Source organism: Egretta garzetta, unplaced genomic scaffold (assembly GCF_000687185.1).
Source record: "Egretta garzetta isolate BGI_Z169 unplaced genomic scaffold, ASM68718v1 scaffold43, whole genome shotgun sequence".
NCBI lineage: Eukaryota > Metazoa > Chordata > Aves > Pelecaniformes > Ardeidae > Egretta > Egretta garzetta.
In genome coordinates this window covers 321,174-348,220 of record NW_009259047.1, presented here as the reverse complement: position 1 = coordinate 348,220, position 27,047 = coordinate 321,174, and positions in this window count along the sequence as shown.

Below are 27,047 nucleotides of genomic sequence, written 5' to 3'. Positions count from 1 at the left end.
AGATAAGCCTCTGTGGAAGTGAAAATTTCTCTAATTAGAGCAGAATACAAGTATTTCCTAGATAATAGGAGTTAGGGCCACACATGAAACAACGAAGCTAAAATTCTGAACTCAGAGAACATAACCCATCTGTGCAGTGAATGAGGCAGTGGTCCTGTAGGAAAAAACCCAGCATGTGATCCAGTAATTAAAGACTGTTCATGAAACATAGCCACAAAGTAGGCAAATGCTTTTAAAGAAGCAACCTTAACGCTGGCATTTCCTGACTTGAAAGTTTCATTTTGCAACCTTCACAGTTTCAAGATTTTTTTTATGACACATAATTCAGGCCCACTTAGAATGAGTGCATGCACATATTACATTAATATTTTCTAAAAATTCATTAGCAGTTACTGGGAGAGACTGCTCTTTCTCCCTCCATCCAACAAATAAGGCTTTAATAATTATACGGCTATAAGGACTGCTTAAGGAATGATGCAGTTCAAGTTTCTTGGTTTAAATTTTATGGTACAAAGAACAGGCTGGTTTATGTTTGCAGAAAACAAAGGAAATCAGGAGAAAAAATGAGAAGGCTTTTCCCCTTTCTTGACAACACACTTCTATTATGACCCAAAGACTCTCTAATATCCATCCCTAATCCCCTGTCATCCTCTGTAAATGCTAAAAAGTGCTGCAATTTGCATCAGCTTGTGTGTTAGACATTTTTATATGAATGCTAACTCACTGAGAAGGCTCAGTTTGTAATCCCAGGCGAATGTGTAAAGGACAACCCAACTGAATACTGTATAAGGGCATGGAGCATAACCAGGGCATCTCCTTGTAAAATCTAACTAGCACATGCAGTTGTTAAACAACCCAGCCTAAGTGGGCTTGTGTGGTGTATCTAGACAGATGCAGAGACTTCAGTTTCTCGATGGCTGGCCATGCGGTGAAGCACAAATACACCCTGCACGGGAGAGCTTGTTTTCTCTCAACTCCAGTTCACCTGAGGCTCATTTTCTATATCTGAAAGGCACATTTGTAAAAGCAGTCATGTCACAGGTTAAGCCTACGCAAAACTCAGTTTGCCTCTCCTCATTTTCTTCAGCAACCAAGCCCTCTTGAACCTTTCCACGTCTTCTGAGATCTGGAGGCCTCTAACACTTTTTCTCTTCTCAGCCTGTTCAGAGAGACTCTATAGTTTCTCTATACCTGCTCCACATCTGTCACCAGTTTGTTTTGAGAATCACCAGTCAGGTGCAAATCTCCATTAGCTGAGGGAAAGCATGTCTGACACCTAAACTAGCACTCATGAAAGTCAGTTGTCATGGGATTAGATTTCTATATGAACCTTCCCACAGCCCACAGGCTACTACAAAAACATCGATCAAAACACTCGATCATTTAATCTATGTCTGTATTATTTTACAGGGCATGCAACAAGCAGAAAGCCAGATTTAGATTTAGATTTCTGACTAGTTTAGTATCATTCCTAAGGCAAATCATCATTCTTTAGGGTACCTGGTAATTTACAAAAGTTAAAAACCGAAATGTCCTTCCAGGCAGGTTATGTCACACAGTGGACAACTGTGTGTTCTTGCACTTCCCTCTGGCTGGATTCATAGACAGAATACTGGAAATTATACTGGGTAATATTTTTAACTGCCCCTACATACCTTTGGAAATGGGCATCTAGGGAACTGGTTCCATAATTTAAACCTAGACATCTACCTCAGTGATTAAGCTAAGTGATTGTCCTGAACAGGGCAAATCAGAACTGGTTAGAAAATGTTAATAGTCTTGTGAGTGTAACATCGAATAAACTGATAATCAAGCGAGGAAGCATATGGTTTGGCATTCAGGCAGAGATTAGAGATTTCTTTGCTGTGCCAGTGTTGTTCCATCCCATTTGAGTCCCGGGCCAGTGTAAGAAAGCTCAAATTTTAATATGACTCTGGCTTAGTGCAGAGCTATACAAAACACCCACTCATACCAGAAGTGAAACATAGCAAGGTAACTTGAAGGCTGATACTAGACTGGTTTTATTTTTCAGGTACGCAGAAAGCTGGAGGGTAGAAATTAGCATTTACTTCATATCTAACTTACTCCTAAGATTCAGACCTGCCAAGTCTCCTGTAGTATAATCTTTCACCTCCAACTTCATGAACCTGCATGCCAAGTACAGTTGGCCATCAGGTCTAAGAGTCCCCATGGCAGGTATGTCTGGCATCTAGGGTCACAGGGTGGGAGAAACGCTGAAGCACTACATAGCCCTGGAAATCATCTGCCCTCTACAGGCAACTTCATGGTAAAAGGTGCCTCATTTTCCAGGCTTTCCTGACCCGCAGCCTAATATCTACCAGACTTCAACAAAAACATCAGAAGCAACTTTCAGAGTATGAGAACACATTCATTTTGAGAGACAAGCAGATCTTTGAGACCCCACTGCAGAATTCATACACTCCTTTATTACCAATTTGCGCCTGAAGAAGCAAATCTATAGATTTGCTATTTCTATAGGGTCACAAAAAACATACAAGCGTATTACGGAGTTCTGACACATTTTAGATAATAACTTTATGCAAGCAACAGATGTGATTTGATAGAAGTCAACTGCCTGCTTTCCCACACAGGAATCGGAGGGTTTGAAAATATCTTCATAGAAGGAGGAGGCGGGGGGGAAGGCAACAAATCTTCTGTTGTCTGATTGTTGTAAAATAGGCTATCACTGAAATACATTTAACTAGTCATCTTTTGTTTGGGGAATTCACAGCGACCGAGTTCCAGTTCATTACTTTGAGGGCTATGGTGCTACTGCCAAGGCCTCAAAACCAGTAAGATGGCCTAACCCCTAGGTTAGAGAGGCTACAATAGCAGAAAGGCAATTATACTGTAGGAAAAATGTTGTCCACTAATCAGCTAGCAATCAATTACTAAGAAGAGAAGATAACCCTATCCCCACTCAAGCTTTTCAGTATTAATAGTGCCATCATGTAATTACTTTAGGCATGGGCAGGTGCATGAAAGGACAGACTCTATAGTACACTGCATCTAAGATTAATGAGTTCTGTCAATTTGCCCAGCAGACATCTGATTCTTCAGCTTTATGTAGCCACTAGTTTTACACATGCCTCAGGGCTTTTTTTGCTGAAAAAATCAACTACTAATTTAAATACATCCCAAAAGCTTACATCTTAAAAAAAAAATCCCTATTTCTACAAGTAAGACTGCACCAAAAAGATTCCTAATATGAATACTAATACAGTATGTTTTCCTGTTTCAGTTATTCCTTATTTTAGTCAGAGTAATAAGTGAAACACAAGGTCCTACAAGCATATAAGACCTCCCAGAAAAACTGACAGCACACAATCCTGCAGTCACAACATCCTGAATTTCACTCACAAAATCAATTCCAATAAGTAAAAAAAAAAGAGAGAGAGAGAAAAATAAATGTTTCAGTAAATAAGTCATTGCTCAGAAACCAAGACAAAGCAAATACAGAAGCACTTTGCTGCTAAGTTAGCAAACACGCTGAATGAGCACAGCTGCCAAAAGTAGAATCATCCTCTGTGACAAGCTACAGCCTACAGAGTTAAGTCAGGGATACGTAGGCCTATGGGTCAAGAAAGACATGGCTTAAAATAGAATTTCTATCTGGAAAGTGGTTTCTTTTTCCTTAAAGTTACATCTATTGCAGTCAGCAGCAAAAGCCAGTTTTTAAAAAGAAAGAGTTCTCAAATGAAATATGACCAGGTTTTAGAAATATCTTCCCCATTTGGGAGGTGCAAGACCAACTTCCATCCCCAGAAAAATGTGACCTATTCAGGATTTTAAGAGACCTTCACTCTTACTAAAACCCTGTTTCAAGAAGGTGCTTAAACACTTGCTTAAATCTTTCAAAAATAATCCGAGATATTTAAAGTCAGTTAGCTGCTTAAACATGCAGACAGTCTCTCAAAGATCCTCTTAGGCATCTCTCTGAAAGTTCAGGCGCTTAAGTACCTTTGAAAATCTGGCTCAAAGTGCTTGGCTGTACGTACACACAGCCCTCATGAAATAGCACACTGATCTCCATTTGTATTTCTAAGTAATAACAGTGAAATAAAAAAAGGGATTGGACTAAAAATGAAAAATTCAAGTACTACAGCTAAGGAGGTTACCGCTCGTCAGCCAAATTTCATTAACTAATCATATGCAAGGTCTAATTCCCTCAGTTGCAAAAACTTAAACTACTAAAAGCCACAGGAACCATGATGAAGGTAGTAAGCATTAATTTTTTTTGCTCCCACTGACTAGGGCTGAATTTGATCCTGAAACACCAGTGTAGCTTCTGCAGTATCAAAGTATCAAACCCACTGGTCTGGAAACAATGATTTTTTTTTTATATTTTTCAACATATTTCTTCCAAAAGTTTAAGCCCTTAAATATGGGCCTAAGCCAAAAACATAAAAAAGAAAGAATTGTTCTCACAGCTTTTCTGTGACAGGTGCAAGAACTGACCTATTTATTTCTCTCCAAAGTCAATGTTATCCTATTTGTTCCTTTTCTGTCACTTCTGTTTGATTATGGAAAACAGCTAACAGTATCTATTTTTTTACCTTCCATTTAATGTCACAATTGACCACCCATGAAATCTTTCTCAAGACTACATTTATTGGATATTAGATTCTGCTAATTAATTCTCTGGATTAATTTCTTCTGAAGTAATGTTATCAATTGTTTCCAGTAAAGAAAAAACAGGCCAGCAGTAACTTGATTTTCACATAAATGGATTAAACCTACACGAATGCGGTGGCTGAAGATATCATTGATCCATGTTCATTGGCTGGGTCCGTCGCTGCTGCCGTTTCAGTTGTTATTTGATATGGTAAAGGACAATAGAGTGGGAAACGGGTTTGATCTGAAGCAACTGTTTCTAAGAAGATACCAGCAACTCTCTCACAATACATAACTTACAAAATGCATTCTATGCATTGAAAAGCACTAATCCCTAAAATTATGACTATTTCTGAAACTCGTAGTTTACGGTTTGATCCTGAAAGATGCTCAAGTTCACAGAACACATTTGAATTGAAGCCACTCAGTATGCAATAAAAACGTGTGGGAATTACCAGGGGGAGGAACTATTCTACAAATTGAAAAGAGGCAAAAAATATGAACTGTCCTTGAAACTACGAACTGGATATTGTCAGTTAATGATTTAGCACAGAAAGGCAAAGACTGCTGTACTAGTCAGCATTAAATATGTTAAGGCGAGACCTTCAAAGACATAATGAAAACTTAGGGATACCTCTCCTTCTGAAAGCTACTGGGAATCGCCACCAAATTTTTTTTCCCTATTTTTCCCTACATCTTAAATTACCCTCTTTTTAGTTTCTTGTAATGATACTCTTGGAAATACTGGTTTAACATGTCATATTCATTATGCACTGAGTGTTGTATGGTGGCGTATGACCCAGAAGTCTACTTTTGAACATTATTCCTTCTTGACTCTGTTCGGTTTTGACTGCAACACAAAGCTGAGTAGTTTAAGGTTGCTTCAATTCACGTCAGCTGACAAGAGGTTCAAAGGATATCAGAGAGGCTATTCCTTTCAACTCTTCCAACATGGGAAATGGACTGGGCAGGAGGAAGAACTGACCTTCCTATTTAGATTCTGCTCTTGTGCTCTCTCTTTACCAGCACGACACATCACTGACAGAGTAGGCAGGTTTTAGCATGAAGCGGCAGGAAATTAAAGTTCAAGAAAAGAAGGAATGAAAAGTGAATGGAAAACAAATCTCCAAAGGTTACTGAAGATGCTACTGAATCCAGACAAACGGGATTTAATCTCATTGAATTTTATGTTTGGTAGCAGGGGTTCCTAAATTTACTTCAGTCAGCTACTGTCATGAGCAGCACTAAATAAGGAGCAGATAAACTGCTATCCCTTCTCTCATTTCACCTCAAAACTTTCTGCTGCATAACCTACCTCCCTCCAACACCGGCTGCCAACAGATGCCATTAGCCTTCTGCACAGGTTAAGGTCTCAGGCCCTACCCCTAGCTATCCCTTCCATCCTGGTCTTGGCCATACAACTTCATTCCAGATATACAGGTCTCATTTCTTGCCAGGTTGCTGCAGGTGTTGTCAATGCACCAGAATGTGCATGGCAGATAGAAGCCCAGCTGCTTATGTCAAGAAGGTGTTGTACAGCTGTACAACTGGGAAGCAGTTCCCCCATCACCTGTACCACACACTTTACAATGGGGGAAATTATTTCTACACATTTGCCTTGGATACTCACGAGAAAAATTCTCATTTATTTTGCATGCCTCATCCCCACTGGCTTCTGGAGACAAATTGGATTCATTACGCAGCATTTCTGTCACATCAGAAAGCAACCCTTAATTCTGCTTTAAGGGATTTAGGTGGCCTTATCTGGCCTGCCTCTGTAAAACTCTTGCATCTATCTTGAAACATTTTGCTCCATCTTTGATGATGGTTTCACCAACAAATCTAACATTGAAATACTCTGCCTCTGCATCTCATACAGACTCTAGGCAATAGAAAACAACCTTTCTTTGGTTTTTTTCTTTACCTCAATTTTAGTAGAAACACAGTTTTCCACTGCAGAATCTTCTGAAGCTGCACAGAATGGCAACTTTTAATATTTTTTTTTAAACTTGCTATAAATTCAGATAAATCCCTACTGTTCTTATTAATAATCATGTACTAAATATTTAAAATATTTTCATACCCATAATATTTACAGCCAGAGGGATCTGCACACACTCTATCTTTCATTCGCAGTAATTCATTAAGAAAATGTTATGATACAAAGAGGAATCTGCCTGGACTTTGTGAGCATTCACATTTCTTGTTTATTAAAACTGCTTAAGCTGTCAGTGTTTATGAAAGGGTTATCACTGTAGGAAACTTGCAATATAAGTTACAAAGTATGTCACAGTAATAAAAAAAAAAAAAGAAGTCTGAAGAAGCTTCTAACTGTTTCAGTTCCTGCTCAGCAGAATATCACCAACTGGTTAATACACTCAGTTCATTTGATTAATTAGCTTCATAAATTAGTGCAAATTATCCTTTTATCTCTGTGGTATTAACAGCTTTCTGTTTTGAACATGTACTCTGCCTGCAAGAATACTGACTGCTTATTCAAGAAGTCTGCTCCTCACATAAAAATTCGTATCTTCAGAATCATATCTCTTAACTTTAGTGATCAAAATAAAAAATAGCCACTAAAGTACAATTTTTACTCACGTTAGCATTGCAGAGACAGTAGCTTAAGGAAAGCAAGGCAGATTGAACACATGCATTCTGAAGAATAAGTTTTAGAATGCAAATGCAAAATCCAAATCTAATCACTCCAAGAGGCAAAGAATTTCCTGTATTCTACTTACTAAAGATAAGGAGATTACCCAGCTATAACTGAAAGCACAGTTAGAACTACTGAAACTTTTATTAGTGATAATTATGCTTGAGCTAGAACGAACCAGACTCTGAAATTCAGAGACCTGTTGAGTTTGCTGAAGAAGCAGTTCAGAAATTCATCTTTGACATGTCATCTCTACAAATGTAATAGGGAATCACCGAGAGAAATAAACAGGGAATCTGATCTTATTTTAGCACTACATTTTTCACAGTACTGTTGAAGTATACCTCAAAGGCTGAAACATTATGAAAAAAAGAAGCAATCTAGTCTTGCTGTACGTATTTATTCACTTCTCATGTCATCAACCAACTTCCTTCTTGCAAGCAGAAGTGAGCTGAATTGTTGAACAAGCATGATCATGGTTTAGTTCACACTTCTCCTCCTGTTTGTCCCACTATGACCAAAATATTCACAGAGCTATTTTACCATGCTTCACATTTCTCTTTAAAACCTACCAGCACTGCAACCTCCACAGAACACAACTTGTCTTTAATGGTCGTGCAGGACAAGAATGGAAAATCGTTTCTGATCAGCTTTTTCTATCCTGTTGTGGCCATCAAAAAGCCCCAAACAACTTGTCTAACTTGTCAGGTGATAGAATAGCCCACACTTTCTTTTCATCATCCGTTTTTACTCAACACAGCTATACGTAAAATATGTAAGAAAAGAAATTTCACATTTTGTGGTGAGCCATGCTTTTGTTAAAAAACTATTACCTTCACTTGCATAATAGGGTGAAAGCAGTTATGAATCCTCTTGGGTCAGAAACAAAAGGATTTGAAGGAGATTTCTTAAGACCATGTGTCACAATTTGTGCTTAAAATGACCTTTTTCATGACGTTACTTATAGGGTGTACCAGACTTACTCTCCGTTAGCACAGAGCACTCACTGTAGTGGACTTTGATCTGCCCAATTCCTATCTGATCTACCTAATTCCTAAGAAATGGCCTGTTTACTGCAGGGCTGCTTTAACAGTTAGGATCAGCTGTTAACATTACATGAATACTTTCTGGGTGTCAAATGCAAGAGATTTCAACCACAGTATTTTCAGTAACACTTTTTCTCTCTGTTGTACAGGTTTGCTGAATTCCAAATTCAGCTTGCAACTCTCTTGTCTCATCAAACTTGAAGGAAGCAGATGTGAACCTGAGAAGTTCAGAACTACACTGCCTGGGTTAATCATATGTTTATAAGCTTTAATGTGCCTGCTTTTGTCAGGCATATTTTATAAACAAAGTTACACACAGAACTCTACCATAAATTTACCATTTCATTATCATTACTCTTTTTTCTCTGTACTCTACATTCATTGTATGAACTCTATCTGGTAACCATATTGGAGAAATTTTCCTGATTGTATTTGCTGCTTGGTTGTGTTTTGGGGTTTTTGTTAATTACTAATCACTTCTTCCACAAGTGTTCTTGAAAGGAACTATACACCACTGGAAGATCACACTGATGTAAATCTAAATAATAATCTGAGAGAAATGGGTAGGATAAGGACAAGAAAGGAGTGGGGAAAATTTTGAACAGAAACCCAAAACTTCCTCTACAAATCCAACTGTATCATAGGAAAATTCAAGTTGGAAGAGACCTCAGGAGCTCTATAGCCCAAACTCCAGCTCAAAGCAGGGCCAGCTCTGAAGTCAGATCAGGTTAAACAGGGCTTCATCTGACTTGGTGTTAAAAACTTCCATGGCTGGAGACTGCACAGCCTTTCTGCATACTCTATTCCAATGCCAACTGTCCCCACAAGAAAACAGCTTTCCCTTATATCCAGCCAGAATATCTTTCTTTTTTTTTTCCCTCAATTTATGCCTGTTGTCTCTCCTCCTCTCACCACACACCACAGTCAACAGCCTGGCTCCATCTTGCCAGCCCTCCACTGAACTTGCCCCTGTTTATCAATGTCCTTCCTGTATTAGGGGGCACAAAAACTGGACCCGGTATACTTGATGAGGTCCTCATGGCCAGTAGCACTAAACACAGATCAATTCTAGTGATTCTGTGGAGTGACCCCCTCAACTCCACTGCCGCGTCTCTTCTCGTCTTTATTTAAAGTAGCTGAAAAGCTCCTAACAACAGGTCTTCTTCACAGCTCTGCAGCAGAAGAGGTGTTATAGGCAGGTGCTCTGCCTGTGAAAATAAGTCTTTCAAAGGATGGCAGAGGGCTCTGTCACCATCAATATATTTTAAAGAGACTTTACTTTTTTTGGTCTGAATTCCGCGTTAGGAAAAGCAGCAGGTTCCACAAACACCAACTGCTGCTGTAGAAGGGCTTGCTCCTCCATGCTGCCTGGTTTTGCCCACCAACTGGTAACACGGGACAAGCTTAGTGTGTAAGTCTGATGCTTCAAAACTAAAAGGGCCTGTTCCAGGTCATCTTAACTGATAGCTAACCTCATGCTTACAGAATTTCTGCAAATTTTTAATATATGTTACAGTATTACAGAACTCATTTTTTTCTTTCTTTCTTTTCCTTCTTCCCCAACACCTCTCTATTCCCTTCAGTTTCTGTAGATCACGATTTTATACTCAAAGAAAACCCTTAATATTAATCACTCAGAGATATTTGCCAAGGCACCCTGGGGACTCCGATTCCCAAGTCCCATTGAATTTCTGAGGGTATTTGGCACCAAACTCCTTCAGGTTCTTTTAAAAAATGTCACTCTTAAATTAATATTGTGCAACTGGAAGTATTTGCTCTGAGTATTAAAAAAATCTTTCCCGTTCTGCTAGTTTAATTTTCTAAACATTTCTTCTCACAGATTGACTCAATAGCCACATCAGGGTAAATCTAAGTGGAGTAAGAATAAGCTTCTCATTCAGTCACACACTACACTCCTGCTTGATTGGAATGGATATTGTACATAATATGTCCCTGCAGATGTTTTCTCCAGTGGGGCACATTGAATTTCATTTAAATGCCAAGGCTCAAAATCTAAAACAATGTGACTTTAACAAAAAATCTGATGAGGAATTTGATGAGAAAATGGCAAGAATTCCTGTGGCATTTGGGTAACAATTTCAAGCCTTCGTTTTAATAGAATAAACAGGATCATATTTCATTCAAATCTGGCAATGAGATGAGCTTTGGGTATTACATTGATATAAACCAATAAAGAATTTGCAAATTTGAAGCACTAATTAACAGACACAATATTAAATGAAAAAAGTTTGCTCGAGGGGCAAATATATTTTGAAGACTTTAAACTTTTATTAAAAGACAATTTTGAATAGCTTCTTCCGCATTTGACTATTTTGTTAGTTTCAAAGAAGGGGATTCTTGTGTTTCTAAACTAGCATGTTTAATATTATTGGAATATAAATGAATAAAATAACAGTTTCACTTCTTCCTTTCTGAAATAATAACTCAATGTCATGTCACTTCTAGAGAAAAGAAAAATACCTCATAAGCTGAACGTACACAGCTGAGAGCTGTGGAAGAGGATGTTAGTATTTTATTATCTACATTGAACTCCAATGCTATTTCTACTAAATGATTTTTTTTAAGTTTTATAGCGCTGAATTGAAAAGCACTCATATTTAGAACTTGACTGCACTATTACAAGAGTCCTAGTAAAAACACAGAAACAAAAAAAACCCAAACCAATTTGGAAGATTTGGTTTACTGGCCACATATGTACCATAGTAAGAGGATTTTCTCTCCTAATTGCAATGCTGCACATAGTAGCCTTCTTGATACTACAATATCTAAGACTTATGTATCTAAAGACTCATACTTCAGAAAATGGGAATGTCAGCTAGAATATTAAGGAATGAAATCTATGAGACCGACCTTCACATAGGATATTAGAGACTGGTTTTTGAAACAAGTGGTTATTTCATCCTAAGCATAATGCCATCGAAATCTGCTGATGATAAAGTCACCTGCTCTGACAACTCAGCAGCTGTGCAGCACTTAAAAGTTGTCACATATTTAATTCATTAGCAAGCCAGCTATCTTCTTGTTTCAAGAAATTAAGGATTTTTTTTTTAGGTCTAAATGTAAGGGACCATTTCCTCTTTTACACTCTATGTGATTATTGTGCACCTGTATCTAATCCTACAACAGCAGGTCCCTGCTCCCTTGTACCTTATCTTAGGTGATGCCTCCATTTTTTCTAACCACTTTCATTTTTCTTGTCTTAGTACAGTTGATTGTGGTACCTTTTTTTTCCTTTTTTATTTAAAGGAAAATTATGAGGTAAGTGTTTAGAAAGGTAATTGATCTGTAGTTTAGAGATAAAAGGCCTGATCTTTCCTTCTGATACTGAATGCGCATCAAAGTCAAGTTGAAGCACTTCACACGCACTGCTTAATGAAAACTTGTAGAAAATGGAATATAAAAAAAGCCATTAGCCATAAAAATAAATGACAGGGAGTTCTGCAACCTATTCACTGAAGATTTGTGTATCGCTTGGATTCAAAATTTATACGATTTAGACACAGGCATGCAATTCTGCATAAGTTTTATGAACACCTGATTCACACAAGCCCACATGTAGAGTGCGTAATCTGTATGCCCATAACTCTGCACCTAAAGAACGCCCAGAGTAATTTGGGGCTAGGATCAAAAATGAGGAAGACACTATATTTTTAAAGGGCAAACATCGCCCACACAAAAAACAAACGCAAAGTTTGGAGGCAGAATGAAATCCATTTCTTCCTCTCTACACCAAAGCTTATCTCAGGGTTCGAGGACATACTCCCACACTAGATTAGTGGTTGATGTGTGAGAATTTACAGTCGGAGCATCCATGTTTCCTCATGCTTCTATCCCAACTTTACAGCCTGTTCAAAAACCAAGGGAGAACCATATGTGGTATATAAAAGGCATAAAGGCACTAACTGTGAATCCATCCACGGCAGAAGTCAGAGCAGAAGCCCAGGTCAATACAGATACGATCTGGCTGGGGGAAGTAAAAGAGGGTCTCTGTCCCATGCGTCACGCCGGGTGTGATCACACAAAGACCTGTGGAGAGCAGGACAGTCCCCTTAACCATCTTCATAAAACCATGGCCACATGAGCCCACCACAACAAAGTCAGTTTTATTCTGCTGTTAACACATATCATTTATTTTCTTAGGCAAAGAATGTGATGCAAACAAATGCTTCAGAAGCAGAGTGAAATATAAAGGCTGTTGGGCTTGCCTCCTGTGCAGCTCCTCCACAGTAACAATGAGCTATTAGAGAAATTACCTAATCACAAACCGAGGGAGAAAGTTTTAGGTATAGAGAGCAATTACAATATAGGCAAGTAAACAAATGGATGCAGTAAGCTAGAGTGGGATATTGCAGCACTACAGCTTCTCTGTGCTAATTCCCCTATTGTTGCCACATTACTAAGGAGCACGTTATCTTACATTTACCACGAGTTAAGAGAAATCAAGCCTGCAGTTTCCACTGCGGTGCTGCCAGTTCATGCTTTTGCTTTATGGACGCAGTTACTTGTGTGCCCACCCATCTCATTACAGAGTTAAATAACAGATCATTTCCGTATTAAAAGAAAATTCTGTATTAAAAGCTATCTATCTACTTCATATCCTTCTATAGTCCTCACTGCTCTGCACGGGTGAATGCAATTTTCCAAGGAAATCTATCATAGCTCGGATATTTAAGATAGTTATTGATCTGTAAGTCAAAGTATATATGAATAAACACATTTGCACTTGTAGCTGCCACATTATAAGACACTTCTGAGGAACTGATGGAAGGATGCAAGTACACTTACTGAATCTACGATGCAATGCTGAATCACTTCACATACTACAGGAACGAGTGAAGTGTTGTGAACTGGAAGAAACAATTCAGCCTGCACACCAAGAGGCTCTAAATGGCCCAGAAGTAGGCATGGAATACAGCTAGCAGAGCTGTGGGCTGCTCAGCAAAAATGTTTGTCTGTGACCACAAAAGCAAGTAAGATACTCTGCTATGCTGAGGCAGGAAGAGGGAACAATACTGAAAATCTTAGCTCATTATCCAGATCACCCCTTTATTATCCAAGGAAATGGTGAGGTGAGATAGCCCAGATAAAGCAAGATCACAGACATTATGAAATAGAAAACAAAGTTTTAATGGGGAAGAGAAAAGCCAGCAACACTGAAGTACCGAGATCCCAAATCAAGCCCAAGCAACCCAAGCAAAACCATGCAACACAGAACTGTGTAAACTCAGCTACAGTGTACCCAGGCGCAAGTCAGTTCAGGCAGAGCCTGCGTGGTTAACATGAAAACTTCATTAATACAGCTGGAGAACTTCACTGTGGAGTATAACATTGATCACAAATTTGAAGCTATAATAGTGAGTGCCAACTTTTAAAATCCCATTTCATTTACAAAAAAAAAAGGGGGGTGGGGAGAACTCTAGCATAGCAGAGGAAAAACGTTATTTGTGAAGCAATTTCCGACAGAGATTTCCAGTCTGTAAACATGAGGTCTTTCCAAATTAAAGCTGCAATAAATAAGAGGGGATGACACCTCCTCTACATTACATCCACTTTTTTATACTAAGTATTCCTAGGTAAGCTTCCACATAATACGCAGCCTGAACTATACCAGGGAAAAATTAAAAAGGCAGAAGTTTTAAAACCACAAAACAATATTTTAAAGGTAAATAAATAAACACTTTGTGGAATTTACTGCTGCATGTAATCAGCTAGGTTGAGAGTTTGGCAAGCCTAAAAAACCAAAATAAGTATTTATGCAGAAAAGGATAACTTCCACAGCTACGATAACATCTAGATCCTGCAAAGAGAAACCTACTTTGCAATGTCAATGGGAATATGAACATTTTACGAGAGTACATAAGTGTCTGCAAGATTCGGGTCTCAAGATATGATGCATCAATACTATCAATCCTCATGTACTTTTCTGGATTAAGGGAGGTGTGTTTCTTAAACCAAGTTCTATGAGTTCATGCTTTTCACTTTGATTACAATACCTTCAGCCTGTTCTGAAAACAGCCAAACTAGATGAACTGTAAGTATAGCATAAAAGGCCCTGAAGCCTCGGTCTCAGCAATTCACCAGAGACATGTCTTAGCCGAACAAAACATAGCACTTTAAATCTGGCAGAATTTACTGACAACTAGTGAGACCAGCACTGCTGAAATCAGCCAGTGAGCCCAAGAAGCAGCTGTATTTGTTAGCTAAACTCACCCTTCTCTGCTTTACATCCAAGCTAATAAAGTATCTAAATGCTTATAGTAGAAGTCTTTAATACTTCTGAACATGGTGTCCTAAATAGGATCAGTCCCAAGAAAGCTGCAGAGGAAAAGGACAAATGTTGTTATGTATTTTTGCAAAAAAATGCTTCAGGCTGTTGAAACATTTATGATTCTTGAGTGATTGGAATCTGGCAAAACAAGGGCACTATGCATAATTCTCCTTTAAATACACAACTTCAGCAAAATGCTACTCTAATTTACTCCCCCCAAAGTAGCTTACTTTGAATAGGAAGGTTTTGCTTTAAAAGAAGAATTTATTACATAGTAACTCATACTTTTTAAAAATTGTTAATTTCTGAGATGCTGGCAGAGATTTTTAAGAAATATATCTAAGAAAGCAATTCAGTAGCATGGCAGTTGACTGTCTTCGGCAGCAGTTAGGCTCTATTCAATAGTCATTCCAATAAGAAAAGCACACTACTGGAATCATCTCATTCTAAACAGCACAAGCATGCACAGCTTCCCACAGGCAGGCAGCAGGATTTGCACAAGGAGACAAAAGAATAGGCAAGCGTTCAACAAATTTTGGAGATTAAGAAAATTGCACTTATTTTAAATTTTCAATAGCAGCAGATGAGAACCAGGTCAGGCTATTCAATCACAGTTCAGAAAATAAATTGCTTCATTTTCAAAACCTTTCAGTATTAATTTAACTCTGCTCTCACTGAAGTCAGTGGGAACTGCTAACAGGTTTCAGCGTGAGAGTCAGACGAGCCTCGAGCAATTTTAGAAATCTGATCTTCAAACTCTGCCACCTTGGTCATTGCTCAATATATATTATATTCAAGTACACATGTACACAGTATTTCTTGCCTTCTCTTTCTTTCTCCTAAAACACACATATGAATGCGCTCACAAACACAACAACCGAAATGAAAATTTGAAGTACTCGTGTGATTTCTTTCTGTACGAATTTCTCCCATTCAGGAAAAACAAAAACAAAACAAAACAAAAAGAAAAAACCACAAAGAACAGTACAGCAATCTATTGCAACCACTTTGTAGGTAGTCCAGCAAACTTTATAATTACGGATTTCAGAAAGCACAACTTTTAAGCTCTACATACATATCTGTCCAGTAACCTTGTTCATAGTTCCATAACTTGGAACACAGACTTTCAATAACCCAAAAGAATATGTCTGGTTTTAAAACAGGTACAGTGCTGATTAAGCTGCCGGGAAAGGCACTGCTTACAGTTACATTTATGGATTCCATCACTGCTGCTGGGGTAAGACAGAATGTTTAGAATGAAGTCCCTCTCATGACTGCCCACTGACTTGTCTTACGGAATAAAAAAATCTACTCTCCTCCATGCTGGGATTCATGCTCAGCTCTCTGAATTTGAAAAGACATAAATAAAATTCTACATAAGTGTATCACAAGGGTTTCTGAGAAAAGGAAAATGCTGTGTGTAACAAGCAGGCACTTCTGTGAAAAATCCAAAATAGCCATCTCCACAGGATGTTATTGCTAGAGAACGAAGCCATTGCCCTATTACAATCCCTCACAGAAAGAGTGGCTTGAAAAAAACCCATTCATCTCAGGCAATCAGTATCTACTGACCACTCAAGACAAATCTTCCAATCCAACTCTTTCAAAACTCATAATACTTAGGATATGTAAAGCTCCGCTTGCCAAACACTCCCTAGACTGTTTTGCTGGGATCCGCATCTCAGAATACAAGTTTCTGAGCACAGGCCCACTCTCTGTCTCTCCTGTATACTGTGTCACACTTCTTGGGCAGTCTTCACCTCTCTGGCCCTTCCCCTATTGCCCTCTGAGAAAAGCACCACCCAGAATTGCTGCTCTGGTCATCGAGACCCTTGCTAGAGCACCAGGCTCCCCTACAGCATACGCGCTAGCTTTCCATACATCCATGTCTTCCCCAGTTTTGAGGTTACTCCTTCACGTGTAATAGCAAAGCCAGCAAACATGGCGTTTTTCACAACATTTCCACATACAGTTCTTCTGGGGAGAGCAGAAGAGCCTCACATATAAATATATAGAGAGAGATACACACCCATGCATGTGCATGCACATGTGCACACACACCCGCAAAGACATAAAAAATCCATACCCATTTCCCTTTCCTGAACCTCCTTCTGGGCTCAGGTCTCCTGGGACAGTTCTCTCTCAGATACATACTTTTTTTCCCAACAGCTTTTCTCTAACAGTTCACACTCATTTTTTGAAACGTGTTTTTTCCCTTTGCCCCTCCAAATCAGTTGCTTGCCCACGGCAAGCTGCACAATGAATTTCCTTCCTCATACCTTTCCAGTTGAAGTCATTCATTCCCTCACTAAAGCATCCTTTAAAATGGTTTCTATAATTTTTTTCTTTATAACCCCCAGCCACCTTTCCACTGGTGTCTTTACAAGGGCCTCAAACGGTCCCCAGCACATAAATGGAAGACCAATCACGATTCATATATTTTATATATACAGATTCTGCAAGTAATTTTACAGTAATAATTTTCCAGTAATACTTTACTGTTCACAGTTTCTTTCAGTTACCTTTACTTTGCACAGAAAATGGTTCAACGAATCTCAGCCCTGCAACTATGTGCGCATGTCCAGGTGCTGCCAGTGTTCACTGTCAGACTACGGCATCCTAAGCAAAACCTGAAGTAAATGTAAGCAGTTTTCAAGTTTCTCTAGGACTGTCATTTGTGTGACAGAACCTTTTATGTTAACTCCCAGATGTTTCTAGCAAGCATTTAACATCGATTTTGCTTACACAGGCAATACCCTGTTAAAGCCAGCAAAAGGAAGAGAATCAAAAGACCCTCTCTGAACAGATTAAGCTTTGATTAATCCTGGGTAGTTCTTCAGAGGTTAGAAACTCAGCCAAACATGTGACTTTGAAATTAGAATTGTACAACAAGATTAGAAAAAGAAGCATGCTATGCTAATAAGAGAAAAGAGAAGATGTTAGAAAAGATACAGTGGGGTTTTTTTAAGGTCTAAACCATCAGTTTCATTTAGGATTTCAGAGGTCAATGTATCGTACTATGGGGGTTAACTTCAATTTATTGCTAAGATCAATTAGAGCTTAAAATGCTACATAGACATTTTTTGATGCTGGGTACCATTTGAGGTAGGTAAATTATTCTTCGTACTATGGATAAGTAAACTGAGGCACAGAACTTCATGTTCTTGGCTGAAATCACACAGTATTAAGCAAAGCCTACTTTAAAAAACATAAAGTACTTCACTTAGAAATTATTGTTGATGAAAATCAAGTACCTAATTATAATCAAGTAGTAACAAGTTAAGCTGTCACGTGAGAGTAGAAATGAGAAACACACTGAAACCTGCAGGCTTGTATTCTGGATGCAATATATATGGGCTTGGAGTGCTTTCCAAATTATAAACTGTCATTAAAGCATTATCTAAAATCAGGAAATACATCTCACAGTATATTATTTGCCCAGTGCAGTCATCCTATCCTATGAAATTAGGATATATCCTGTCATGTCGCCACGCTTTTCCACCAGTTTAAGCAGAACTTCATAATGAAATCTAGCAATTCTTTAGAGCTATTATACGAAGTTTATTCTTCAAACATCAACTTTCACTATGGACCCAAACTTGTAAGGTGCTGAGTGTCCTCAGTTGCCATTTGACATTCACTTTGGCTTAAAAACTCATAAAATTTATTACAATGTCACATTTGACTGATAAAAGCCCCAGGACAAGTCATAAATTTATTTAGGATAAATAAGAGCAAAAGGAAAAAAGCAAAACATAACTGAAAATTGGTGTAGCTTCCGACACATTGGGCACTAGCACTCTCTTTCATTTCACTGCACTGATGGAAAATGGGCTAAGAAATAAAAAGGAAGACAATATGAGTCTTTCAGTTGAAAGTTCCATACTATGTAGTCATTTATTTCCTTCTGAGATTGCTAGACTGACAACAAAACCTCTTAAGCTGGTAAATATTAAGGGAAAGGAAGAATGTCATTTTTTTCTTTGACAGTTGTATAATATCTAGGCATAAAGGGAACAGTGGACACTGGTATTTTTCATGACAAACTGTATGAACAGTGGGGAAGTCACATGTCTAATGCAAAGTAAAAAAAAAAAAAGCTAGGTTATCTAGGAGTGGCAGAAAGGGTAGTTCTCTTACTTCAGAAAGGGTGTTTGCACATACTAGCAACACGATTCATCCAACTACAGTACCTCACTACATGTAAGAAAATTTAACAGGAATAGTCCAGTATACATGACATTGGCATTTTTTCCCCATTTTGGTCCTGAATGTGTCATCATCTCTACAGACCAGAATAATTAACTATTACTACCAAAGAGTGTTCACATTCTAATACAATGAAATGGAAAAAAGTCTGAAAGCTGATCCACTAAAAAAAGGAGAGTACAGGTTAATTAATTTTCAAGGCTAAAAGGCATCATTAGATGATTTTGTCTGACCTCTTACACAACACAAAGCTTCAAATGTCACCTGGTTCTCCTTGCGCTAAGTCAAATGACAAAATACCACTGCCTGAGTGCACACCTGCTCCACCTTCCTCAGAACTGCACTTCCACAGATGTACAGAAAAATATGTGCGATCAAAATGGGAAAATGAAAGGTTTTAATCTAAAACAGTAGCATCTCCTCCTCTTACAGCAAAACACCATTTGTTTGGTACGAGCAGTTATTTTGCAGCCAGCACTAACTAGACCACTTATTATTGTAGCCTGTCCAATTTCTCATCCAAAACTGCAAGTGGTATCCAACATATACCGAGAGCCCAAGGATACAAGAATTAGAGCTGTAGTGTCTCTAGCTCAATGATTCTTGTTATGCAGTATTTGGGGTTTGCTCCATTACAGAGAAACAGATTTACCGCAACTTGTGGACATTCATTCAAGCTTCAAGCAGCAGATAAGTCAGCCCAACCAATGATCCATTACAGTATTTATTATACTAACAGAATGATCTTTCAGTTATTGTTCATGTGGATTTACTGACAGGAGGAGGGTAAAGAACAAAAAGTAGTGACAGGAGAACGAAGCTGACAAAAGGCCTGAGAGCAAATGCCGCCTTATGTTAATCATGAGGCCATAAATATGTGAGTATTTTGGGGTGGAGTAACTTTTATTGGTTTGCAAAAAGAGGATTTCAAGATTTTTCCTCTTTCTCCATCCTAAGTTTCAGCACTAATCTTTTTTCAGAATTTCAAGACTGGTAAACTTAAGAAGCTAGGCATGCCTCCTACCAAACTGACTTTCTACAGATGCCCAGCAAATACCCATGCTTTTCAGTGGCTGAGAAGTGAGAGGAATCAAGCATCAAAACCCAACAGGTCATGTACAGTTTTCAGTACAAAAACTTCTAGCTAATGCATCAGCTCATTGAAGAGAAGGGCTTGAGACATGTTTTTCTCAGGAACATACAAATGGTCTACAGTGGAGTTTGCCATGTTGCATATATTCAAGTACCTGCTTAGCATTAGATGTCGACAGTGGACTGTTTTGAAATGCACCTTAATTATATGAATAGTAAATATGATTGATGAAACTGATTCAAAAATCTATAATTACAATGTGGGGAGGTTAACTATTAATTTATTTTTTTGAAAACTGTTAAGGGTAAAATGCTGATAAGAGTTCTATTAGCAAAATTGTTCTTCAGGAATAAAGAAGCTATAAGGGCTGACATTAAATCAATTCAAGAACAGTAGTAACGGTAGGAAGTTTTAAGGTTTACACTTTAACTGCATTAGAAAATTCTGAAGAAACAAAAAAAGAATTAAACATTTTTTTCAAAATGCAGCATAACTCAGCTCTTCTAGCACTTCTACGACAAGCAGTGTTGAAAGCTAACTTCCCCTTTTAGTGTGACAGGTAGAATTGTCACTTAGGCCATCAAGCCATTAAACCAGTTTTTAAAAAGTATTTTGTAGATTCCATAACACTAGCATTCTAGATAATTTTCCACTGCCTTTTCAATCAAGGAAATCCGGCTAAAATTGCACTATCTGACCTTCCGATTAATGGCCCTGCCTCTTGCCTCTCATACTAACACAGAGTTTGGGGAATAGTTAGGATTCATCTGGAAGCGATATAATTTCCGCCTTTGTCTTTCTTTTCTGGACGTTAATGGCTTTTAGTCAGTCCTCTTCACTCAATGGATGACACATGCAGCCATTCTATTTTAGTTGTCCATTAACTTCAAGCATTATGACAAGAACAAAGCAACTTCCTAAAGAAGTTGAGTTCAGCTCTATGTACTGTATTTCTACAGATCCTTTGCTGTTTTCAGTTATCACTAGTGTTTATCTGAGTGCAGCAGTTTCTATTACTAATTAAAAGAGGCTGTGTAAACAAATGCAAAAGGTCACAAGGCCTGTGGATTCAACATCGGTGTTACTGATCAGTTTCTCTGTGTATTTCTGTCTGATGATTTTTTTTTCTTACAACTTATCTACTTTTTTAAGCAAGAACTGTGGAAAAAATCAACAACTGAAAGCTACAGTTGGTGGTCTGAAGTCTAAGGCCTGAGCATGGTACTTGATACTGCTTCCTCGAGATCATGCGAAGTACAGACTATAGGTCGCACTTGTAAGCAGAAAGTAATACATAAATTTCTAGGGATACTTTTACAGAATTACTGATATAAACTACTAGGGGAAATAGATTCTACTAGGAAAAGTGACATCTGTAGTCCTACAAGCTTTTTAAATATTTCTGCCCTTTAAATATTTATCACTGAGCTGCAAATAAAACATCCGTAATATCCTGTGGAAATAATGTGCATTGGATGGCTTTTAGAAATATGTTTGACCATATTAACATTTTACTCAGTTGTACCAACCTGACATCTGGTCAATGTCTGTATTAAGGCTGCATTACAAAGCATTTCAATTCCATTTGTATTCCTCATACTGTTTTAAAGAAACAATAACTCTCCTATCTCTCATTATTAGGACACCAATGAGATAGGAAGTCTTTAGGTATTGCTGAGAGGTTTGAAAAGTTCAACTATTCTTGTTGGAGCTTCTCTAGCCAGGCAACACAGTTAGGTTCCCTTTGAATTGAGGTGACATTTAGGTCTAGGTGACAAAGGTGTTTTATTCTGACTCAACTATATTTTTGTGTGATTTGGCTCTGGTTGAAGTTAACGGCAATTTGCCTCTTCCCCAGCCAAATTTTCCCAGGACCAGCTATGCCTGTGAAATGACACTTGTAGCCATGCTTTTCTGTGTTCCGCAATGATGAGATGTTCTACCCTAAGCCGTGGGCACACACACAGAGCCTAAAAACAAAGGGGGCATGTTTCTCTTCTACCTGAAGCTGGATTTTGCATTTGGTTTTTAGGACACAGTGTTTTGTACTACCTGATACTTCCAAATGTACCTGAGCCACCTTCTTTGGTTTCTCACCTCAGGCCAGAGAGCAGTAATGAGGCAGCTGTGCTCTAGTCTCTGTATCTTTTCTTCCATTCCTAAAAGCCTAACAACATCAAAGACCTTCCTTCAGCTGAGCAAATCTGCAAGACAACAAATAAAAAAAAGACTTTACTCATAAATAATATGAAACCTTGACGACAAGAAAGTATTTTACCAATCTGAACTATCCAGCCATACCGCAGTATCCCAAGCAGAAGAGGCACCTTTCATTACAGCACTGGAACCACACTTTTAAACTCCTGTCAGTCTCAAACCACAAACCTGCTGCAGTTGAAACAGAATGACTCTCCACTACTTCTCTACCAGACAACAAGCAACATTCAAAAGACGCTTTATTTCAAAAGAAAACCAAACTTATATGTAGCAACTTGTGTTGTGCTATATTTTCCCCCTATTCTTTCTCGTCAGCCCTTGATCAGAACACCTCCCCACAGAGGGTGATAGGCAGTGCAGCAGCATAATGTTAGCTTTGCCCTCCAGTGAATAATCATCTCCTCCTGAAGTGTGTGTCTTAGGACACATTCAACAAAAAATGCCTGCTTATTCCCTGAATGCTGTGCTTTCTTTTTCCATCCTCTCAGATTTTAAGAAAACCCAGTCATAATTGGAATAAAGAAGAAACTGTCAGGTGAGTAAGTATCAACAGGAAGAACCTGTTCTCTCTGATGCCAAGACTTCTCTGTTAATCTGGATCCAACAGACCAAAGAAAATTGCTGGGTGCGTTTCAGGCAAGGCCCTGCGCTCAACCCTACAAAGTCAACTACTGTCTGTTCAGCTCCAAGTTGGTGGTGGATGTGAGGATAGGATAGTGGTGTCTGTGAAAAAAGGCAGCTGAGGAAAAAAAAAAAAAATACCTGTCACATACCCAGTGCACTGCCAGGCAATTCCATGTGCTCAACTTCATATAGGCTGATATCTCATGTGCTCTGAAGACAGGGTAATGGCAGGTAGAAGATTCTCCAAAATCTTCTATGCCAGTTACTTGTCATTATGACTATGATTTTTTAGGAGAATTCGGAATTACAGGCTCAGATATCAAAATAAACCAGCTGTAGAACCAGCTATAAAGCAATGTGGTTTTATCCTCTTCCTGAGGATAAAACTTCCTAGTGTATGTTCACCTGCAAAAGCACATGGCAACATTGCACTTGTAACATAAGCTAATCACACAGGCTAACAAGAGGAGGTAAGTTTAAGCTCTCAGAGTAAGGTATAGCAAGCAAAAAAGAACCAACATGAAGCTCTACAGGTGGCTGCAGAGTCCCCATGGATTCTTACTGCTCAGCTTGCTTCATCACTCCTACTTCATAGCAATCCAGGAAGAGCTCTCATCACCTGAATCATTCCAACACCCTATTTTCCAAGGGTACTGCCTGCCTCTCCCTCTGTCCCAAATGCATTTAGTCCATCCCCTCAAGCAACTTGCTGTCACCTGAGCAAGGTTTAGCTTACATATGCCCACATAATTGGGAGAGGGTTCATTTTAGGCTGCTGAAGAAAGACTATACATGATTGTCTACCTACCTACAACTAGCCCAGCTGCCTGCAGAAGGCTAAGACCTAGACCTATTTTTCCAGCTTGTTTTTGTTGTTGTTGAAAAACCTATAAAATATATTTCCAGCTTGAACCATGTAACAAATATCTATGTAAGAATTAGAAAATGCACCAGCTTTTCAGGTCACCGTTTCTTAAATGTGTTACAGAATTGACCCATATTGCCACCTCTCTTTCGTCTTTACGTGGTGTGGCTATGTAGTGCATGAAAATACTTTATTATATTCACAAACAACACAGCTGTGTAATAATGTTAGCTTTGTCCTTCAGTGCAGTATCATTTTTTTCTGACGTGTGTGTCTTAGGACCCATAACACTGAGGCACCTGAAAATAGTGATTCCTTTTAAAAATTTCATTCAAGCATCTGCACTAAACAAAATTTACAGAGAGACATTAGTCTGATGGTACAACTTCACTGCTTTGTGCAACCTACACTGCTTTGTGTTTCCTACAGCCCCGCGTCATTGACAAGGGATTATACTGAAGGCTACTTCTTTTTCTGTACATTGCCAGACAATTTCCATTTATGATGTAAACCTATCTTTCAAGGTAAAAGGCATTTCATTCTTAACATTAGTTACATGCTTAAATGCCTTAAAAAAAGCCAGCCTTTAAATATATGAAGAGGAATTGTTAAAAAAACCCAAGCTCAAACCAACAAACCCCAAGGGTATGTGCATGTGCCGGGTTGGGGGTATTAAAAACACAATGAGCTACAGAGCATTTTTTTAAAGCAAAATGCTTTCACGTAACCCTTGAGAACTATATACTTGTGTACGTGTGTGCCCATACAGACATACACACTGAAATTAAGGCAACTTGCCCTCATCTGCTCTGGTGCAGCTCTTTCTGATACCATAATTGAGGTCATGTAATAGAAGGAAATCACACTAGTGAGGTCATGTAATAGAAGGAAATCACACTAGCAGAGACAGATGACTCCTGTTCAGATGATTTGGGAAAGTAAGGGAGAAATAGAAAGGTGAATTACAGTGTAATGACAGAAATCAGTTTTTATGTGAAAAATCAGATGATGGATTTATATGACACATGAGTATTACCCAAAATCACTCTGTAACATTAGAGGGTGGCTACATTATAAGCTGAAGAAGAAGATATTTGCAGTGATAGTCATTGATACCAAATGCAGAGAGGAGAAATAAGACAAGGAAATGGAAAAACAATGTAAGAGACGAGCCTCAGAAAATATATACACCAAGCTGATGACAGGATTAGCTTGGTTGTATTAACAGGTAGGCATAAAATGTTGGACAATATAAGGTCAAACCAAAATTTGTTAAGACATTTTCCTAGTCTACTAAAAACTAACAAAACCATAGATATGGATACCATTCAAAGTAACCAGAATTAGCTGGATGGAAAGCGAAACCTCTTGTTCTAGTAACGTACATCATCTTACCAGAAACGTTCCTAACAGTGTAGTTTATCATGAAATGTGGGGCTCGAGAAAAGCTGAATGGAAGAACAATAAGGTAGTCTATAACCTAACGGAGACAAAACAAATAGCTGGTAACATTTCCTCCTGATTAGACGGTGCCTGCATAAATTAAAGAATTCTAATTATGTCAGGAACTACACATTAATGAAACTGATTTTCATAAACCGTGAAGTGTATTGGTACTGTTTACTATGAATCAACGTACATAAAAACTTTGCTTACTCTTGTTTTGCTCCCAGCATGCAGTGTATATTAACCTATCCAACTTCACATAGTAACCAATTGTGACTATTACAATCCATATAATTTATCAGATTTAAAAAAAAAATTAAATCCAAGCAACACCTTTCCATATGGCCAATTAGTGAAGCCATAAAATGCAGCAAATATATGATGCTGTATTGAACATCTGTGCTGGTTATCCTATGGGAATTTTTAATAAAGGACCAAACAGCATATTGATGTTAATTCTATGTTACCAGGACTTTAAATAAAAAACTAAAATAAATAGCATCCATTAAACTGATCATACTGTTGTAACTCAAATTGTGTTTATTATGCTAATGGAACATGAAATTAAGAAAAAGACCTTTATGCCAGTGGAATTAATTAATGAGCTTTATGAAGGCATTGGGATGTAATTTATTTCTAGATAAGTAAGTCTAATTTGCAGTTCCATGGGTCTCTGCAATGCTGATTGTAATAGTTATTCCTGCAGATGTGCTGCTCACAGCATGTCTTTCCATTAGAACTGAACACCTCATTATATAAACTGTACCTAATTAAACATAATACAGTGGTGACTTGTTAAACTGGCCTTTTTAAGTCAGCAGCTGCCTAAGCTAATAATACCGTACACAAGATTTATATCATCTACCATATAATACTGATATTAAAATATACTGCCCAAGGGATTGACAACTAATTTACCAGTATGTAACAGGTACACTTCAGATTCTGCAATGGAGATTAAAGACTACTAGTCTATAAAAATCAAACGAATTAAAGTCTATTTTGAGTTCTAAATAATTATGAAAGTTTTTAATAACTTTGTTCTTTTAACAGGTTATTTTAAAAACCATAATCAGAGAATAACACTTTTCCTGTGTTCTTTCTCCATATCTGATGGGGTGCTTTTCTTATGTGGCCTGAATTATTACAGTATTTGAACACAATTAGGTGTGTGAAGACTCACTTTGTTTCAGGCAAAACAAAATGAGAAACTGCCAAGACAGACAGAGATATTTTTTTAACTTTGGAAGTCTGATTCTGTGACTATTCTGCACGTGTCCTCCTTTCCACCAAAGTGTAGATATATCTCATATTCAGAATATGACAGTCTGTCCCCATGAAGTCTGACTACTTTGGTCCGAATATGAGAGGGTCAGAAAATACATTGAGAACAGATTGATTCTCTCATAAGATAAGATAGGTATATTTGAAAATTCCACAAGAATATTTTGGATAAACAACATTTGATCATGAGAACTTCACGTTCTGTATACACCCTGTGGTTTAAGACATTTCTGTTTGTCTCTTCTTCAGAGGCTGAATCAACCGTCACTTTATGTCCTAATGTAGAGTGGCATTACTTTTGTTGTTCCCATTTTGCCAGTCTCTGTATGAAATAGATGTGTTTTGCTCGCAGATGTATGAGTGGAATGACATAGCTATCCCTTTTCCCCTCAGAAGCCTGTGATTCTTCCTTTCCTCCCTGCCCAAGTATGCAAAACCAGCTCATCGTCCACTAGCTCTTGCCCTATCACAACAGAACCATCTGAAGACACACGAGCAGCCCCGCATATTGCTGCCACCTCTCCTCTGAATGAAGAAAACGAGGCTCAAATTCTAAACATCTTTTCACATATGCCATTCCAAGCAATAAATTTAAAAACATGCATGAAGTTAGTCAAAGACTCCATTGATGACCAGTATAAAGACTCAAGTTCAAAGCCAAGAGATGTCAATGCATTTATTCA